This window comes from Semicossyphus pulcher, unplaced genomic scaffold (assembly GCF_022749685.1).
Source record: "Semicossyphus pulcher isolate SPU_LCO1_2020_fin unplaced genomic scaffold, fSemPul1.0.p SCAF_12, whole genome shotgun sequence".
Classification (NCBI taxonomy): domain Eukaryota; kingdom Metazoa; phylum Chordata; class Actinopteri; order Labriformes; family Labridae; genus Semicossyphus; species Semicossyphus pulcher.
Window position 1 is genome coordinate 14,982,079 of NW_027211626.1, and position 6,610 is coordinate 14,988,688.

Below are 6,610 nucleotides of genomic sequence, written 5' to 3' on the forward strand. Positions count from 1 at the left end.
GGTAGTGTCTCAGCTCTCTGACTGTGCAGACAGTGAAAGTGCATTTGATGTTGAGATATTGACAATGTGGATGAAACTGACGCCTACACGCTGGCATGAAAGTAGAACCGGGTATGAGCAGTAGTGTTGCAGTTATGAATCATCCTCTGCTGATGCCACATCTATGTTTCTGAAGAAGACGTGAAACTGGGTGAACAATATTTTTCCACTACGGATATGCGAGTATGTTCTGGTGTAATTCACTGATCTCTGCTTTGCAGCATGTTTTTTTAATAGAGGTATTTAGCCCCTGTACGTTGGTGTGCGTCATACATTTCTGATTGGCAGGTGAGTTTCTGGTAAAATCATGTGACGGGGACACACAAAGGATGCTCAGGATGAACTGTACTCACGCCAAAGTCCATTAAGAAATGATCCTATTTTAAGTGATATAGTATTTAGCCCAGAACAGATCAACACTACAATTCTAGCTGTTTCTGTCAAATAAAATGTTGCAACTTCCTGCTTTATCTAAGGCAGCTTTGGTTAATGAAACTCTATTTCAGTCACAGGATGTTGTTTCTGTGTTCAAAGCGTCACATCGTGCTCGTAGCCTGGCTCCCTGATGCTGACGCAGAATCGGTTGGAGTAGAGCAGTGATGGGTGCGTGAAAGCAGAAGGAAGATCCATTTTAGACACACACACACATAGTTTTACACGTACGCGCACACAGCAATCGATACAGACAGACAAAAGGGCGAGACAATCAATGTCATTTACATGTGATCAATACGGATTAATTCCTCAGAGTGTGGGAAAATGTGTGTGGACGTACATATCTGCCTCGGTTCATGTTAACTTGTGTTCTCTTTTATTGCTGCTCTGTTTTATCTTCATGCATCTTTCTGTACATCAGGCTGGAGTCGGTTTTATGGGATGGTTGCGATCCCCCCTCCTCCCACCCTGCCACCCAAATTTGAATAATGTGCAATTAGCAGATTGAAATGTAATCAAAATCGCAATATGGGCAACTGCAATTTTCAAATCACAAGAGACGCAATATTTTTTATGGGGGAAATGTGTGTTAAAATACCATTTTAATATGTACATATTGTGTTGCAGAGATGCTCTGGCCTTCACATCATACACAGACACAAGTATCAAATATCTCCGCTTGGTACAGATCCCTGCAAAAAACACACCCTAATCACTCATTCATATTTTTCGATTAAAATGAAAATAATGATGTAAAAATGATCTTTCCCTTAAATATCAAATCATACTGAAATCGCAATATAAGTCAAAAATAATCGCAGTTTTCAAAATCGTTCAGCCCTAATACACTTCCAGTAATGCCAGCCCTATACTGCAGGAGCCTTGTAGAATATAAAGTTGAGACTTCAGCTGAGTTTACAAAGAGGATGAGATAAGACAGAGAGGGGTATAATGATTGGATGATTTTACAAACATGCACTGCTTTAAAACATTGTTTGCCTGACCTCTCCGCTGCATATTTGCTTTAACAGGCCAATTATTGCTGAAACCTATCAGAGTTTTATGGCCATCATTCAGCAGCCCTGAGGGAATTTCAGGGTAATTACATTTTACTCACGACAGTTGACGCCATTAAACAGCATGAAGAGTTTTAAATCAGACTGCAGCGCCAACCATACAATAGACAAACTGATGGCTGTCATAATGACTAAGCACATTCAGACAAGAGGCGATAAACGTCACAGTTCTCCCATGAAATCTAGAAAGGTTTTTATAGGCACAGGTAGATTCCCCTACACATTAGATCCTAATTGAGGAGCATGTTTTACAGCTACAACAACAACTGTAGTTTCCAGTAATGCTGGTAATAAACAAAGACGAGCTTATTCTACTGCCGCACTTACGTGTAAAATATACGTGCATATCTATCATCGCCTAAGGAGAGGCTTCATTACAGCGTATTGACCCGGCTGTGAAAGTCAATGGAGCGTTAAAATTGGATGAGTCAGGCTGCTGAACACACAGTTCACTGTGAGACCGAGTGTCAAACAGCCTGTTCACAATAGTGGACACATTATGTATATAATGAGAGTGTAATACAGTTAATATAAGTTAATAGATGTTTTACCAGTCACCACAAAAATATAGGTTAAGAAAGAGCATGTCATGATGAAATAAACTATAAGGAATCACTTCTGACACCGATGAAGGCCATGAGATGCAGCTGAAATCTACTGAAAAAGCTCAAAAGTCAACATTACATTTTGTCAAATAGTTATTAGCTGAAATGATTAGTCGGTTAATCAATTAGGTGATTGATTTTTGGCTTTTTTTCTTCTTTTTTTTTCACCAAAAGTGGCAGTAAAAATTCTGGTTTTATCTTCTGAAGTGTGAATGTTTTGTGCTTTGTTAGTCCTCTATGACTGGTTCCCAACCAACGGGCCGCGGACCGGTACCAGGTCCTGGGTCGTTTAGTACCGGGCCACGAGAACCCAGTAGGTGACATGTTCCAAACATACACAGAGCAGACACCTGATGCTCTCATACGGGATCACATTGATGGTCAGCTAAAAGTTGTGATTTTTTTTTGTCTTGTACAGCAGTTTATGTGGCGTTATGGTTTTACGTGTTACATATATTAAGCATGACATTAGTAGATTGCCATCAGGTGTGTGTCAACCCCCACCCACTTGTCGGTCAGAAATATTATAGCTACCATCTGGTCGGTGTAGTCAAAAAAGTTGGGAACCCCTGCTCTGTGATTGCTACTGTAAGTAACAATCTCGTACTTTCTCATTTAAACAAATGTCTGTTAAGTCACTATCTATCACCAAATGAGTTAACACAATGGTGACTGAGCCTATGGCCTATGGCTAAAGAAAGCCTTTGCATTTGCAGTATATCGTATTTTTATGGACTGGGTGTCTGGTGCGACTTCACACAGCAGTGGTTGGCCTGTCAGAGAGGGTGGGCGGAGCTAAGTGGCTGCACTTCCGGTTTCTGTAAGCATTGCAAGGTAAGGGTAATCTACTATGGCGGAACAAACAAAGAAAAGATCGATGACGACAGATACAACTTCAAAAACAAGTGAAAAGCCAAAGAAAAAGAAACTGAAATATTCGAGATTGTGTCTTTAAATATGTATTGGATGTTGGAGGTTTGTTGCATTTGAAGGTTTCAGTTTAGGAAAGTTAAGATGATTTTTACTACTTTCATTTAATAGAATGATTAAACACTCAATTGAAACATAACTCACCATTAAACAACAGCTAGCTGAAGCCCTAAAAAACGGACTGATCCAAACTAAGAGGAGTTTTTATCTTATCAGATTTATATGTCTATCAATTAAACAATACCAGAACTATAAGTAAAACACTGACTCACATTGAATTCCCTGCTGTATCTGAGCAACGTGACCGAAGTGTGTGTTTGTGCATGTGTCAAAGATATATTGATTACCGGCCATTGAGTGCTAATGGAAGCCAATTGGTTCCCATGCAGTGAACCATGATACCCCCTCCTCCCCCAATAAGACAATACTGACCACCTGGACCCGAAGAGAGTGTGTGTGTGTGTGTGTGTCCATAATAATATTGACTGGTTGTAATCTGAGAGGTCAGGACACAATAGCACTGTGACTCTGAAGACCTAACACCATGCTGTGAGAGTTCGCAGCTATGTGTCACACACCCACACACACACACACACACACGCTTCTACCTTTGTATCACTTGTCCATCTCTGTCAGCCTGGCTCTCCTCACACTGTAGCTGGTTTTAAGTTTCTGTTTTCTCTTCACACATGACTCAGATTACTTTTTCGTTCCATCTGGATCTCGTGAGTGAACATTAGAGATGACCGCCCATCACTCAAATTTTTCATGGTTTTACTTAGAAGTGGTTGATTGTAGACAAATACACGCTTTTTTGTTCTGCGCAGACCAACATAAAGGCTGCAATTGAGTGCGGCTGAGGACATCACATGCTAGCTTACTTGCAAAAACTTTAGTCTGGTAAGCTGATAAATCTGCGCACTGTACAGTCATCAGATAACAGCAAGAAGGCCTATGCCCGAGTCTCTGGAGTCCGGAGCTTCTATACCCTCTTCAGACAGGATCAAGGACTCCGCATGTGTCAAGCTTATCTTGATTTACAATGTGTGTACAGGTCATATTGGGACAGCCATCTGGTCGACATACACACACCCACGTATAGACATCAACACAATTTGTGCAGGGGAACTAAACTGTCAGCGGAGGCAGGGTACCCATGTGAGTCCGTCAGCCGAGGCACTACCCAACGTAATACCCCTTTCCCAACGAAATTAGCGCGGTGAAGAGGGTTTTTCAGATCTGGGAAGACCCGCTTAGAAATGCTGCTTGTCTCTGTTCCCATTGCCAGTGGAGTATCCTCCCTCGGTCTCTTTTCTGCTGCGTCACCGTCTGATGTCACGCACCCGTAGTAAACAGTGAAGACGTTACAGCAGTTAGGTCTTTATCGTATCTATTACTCATTCAGTCTATTTACCAAACTCGGCGCCGACAAATTTGGAACGATGTTGAGCACTGCTCGCACGGAGACGGGTGGAATTTGTAGCTGAGATGACAAGGAGTCGCAGAAGTTAACGACGGAGCATAGCATCGCGCCGGAAAGGGGGCGGAGATTAGCGTGTCGACACGGGTTTTGCGTTCCCATCAATCAGCCTAGGCGATAATTACCCGGGTCTACTGCAGGGTCATTTGACCCGGGTCTAATGGATAGACCACGGTCAAATGACGTAGTTCTAACAGCAGGTCAAAGTCATAAGGCATCCTCTGTTTGAATTAGAAATTGACCTTTGCAATCTGTTGCTGCATGACGTCGCACCTTAATCCACTTGGGAGTTCGACTATCCTGATTTCTGAAACACTACGTTGCTTTGTTTATTGATTGACAAGGTCACTGCGCAGAAATAGATGCAGCTTATTTGTATGCTTGGTGCAACGTCCGTTACAAATCTAAAGAGAAGACAGACAGGCAGACACAGGGAGGGGAAACACAGGACTGTCTGTCTTTTTCTTTGTCTCAGTCTTTTTCCCCATCGGTCCATCTGGTTCAACCCCTCGATCTTTATCTTACAACCCTGTCTGAGACTCCATTTATTAATTTCCATTTGGTAGTCCACTGTGAAACAGGATATGTTGTGCTGACTGAAAAAATGTGCTGCACGAATGTGTGTGAATGTTAGTGTGTGATTGTGTGTGTTGACCATCTCCAACAGTCTGGTGGAACAGTTGTTCTCACTTTGCTGTGATAAAACAGTAGTGACAGACGCACTCCTGCGCACACAAACACTGACACACACATGCTCCCTTTGTCGTGCTTTGTACTAGTTAACTACTGTACTTTACTGCTGTCTTGTTTGGGCTGGAGTCCGTTCAGCACGCTTTTTCCCTTCAGGTCCTGATACACCAAACAGACCTCAACGGCTAGAACCGACTTACAGAAACGCGACCTCATATCCTTTCTCATAACTTGCACTTGCAGACACCACAGACCACAACTGATGGCCAGTTGAAGAGCAGCAAAGACTCTAGTCGAGTGTTCCTTTTTCAAAAACACAAAACAAACACCCAGATTAGAACATGCCCCTGTGATGCTCGGAAATGTATCGCTTAAATAGTAGCAGCGAAGTTTGGCTTACTTAAGTGTTTCTTGTGGAAGACGTTTAAGACACAGTGAGACACTTAATGGTTAAAGTCAGTGTTTCACCAGGCTGTCAGTCAGACTCTGAATGACTGCATTTGAGGCAAAACAGACGCTGTGGATATAATAAGGGACGCATCATATAAATACAGTCAACGATTTGCCACAAACAGCTTTATGGAAAGCAATGGCTGACTTCCATGTGTGTGTCAGGGCCTTTAGAAATCTATCCTGACTGCTGTCCTGCTGTTGGACAACTACATTTTAACATACTGGGAGCCAAAAATCATAACACATCTATGTGAACAGGCTGAGCGACGTGTTTTGCGCACCTGCACTTCATTTCATCCCCTTTCTGGTTCTCTCTCTTCAGATCAAAGTCCAAACCTCACAGAGCAATCTGTTTCATTACTCAACTGTTCAAAGGGATCTTGCTGATGGTGAAAGTTTCCTCCTTCTGAGTACGATGACTGAAAGACAGCTGTAGAGCTTCCTAGACGCATTGTGAGTTTCAAAGTTGATTCTTCCTCAGCAGGTGGAGTTCGGTCAGAAGCAGTGAAATTCTCACAGTGAGCACTGAGCGACACGTGCAAATCATAAAACTGACAGTGATGTGGGAAAAGCAATGAGCTGTGTGTCAGTTAAGGCTCAATTTGTTGAAAGTAAAAGCATGTGGTTAGTGAGTTAACTCAGTGGCTCAGTGTGTAGAGAGGAAATGGAAAAATAGACATGGTTTCTCTAATAGATGGTCTCGTAAGGACCTCTGTGTGTGTGTGTGTGTGTGTGTGTGCGTGTGAGAGAGTTCTAACTGCCACATGAGGTCAAAGCAAGGAGTGGAAAAACACACGGTGAGGTGAACAAACACCTTTGTGTTGGCACATCTGACTGAATAACGACAGACAATCAATGAGCCTGTGAAGTATCTGTCTAAATGTTTTCGATTTTTTAAATCG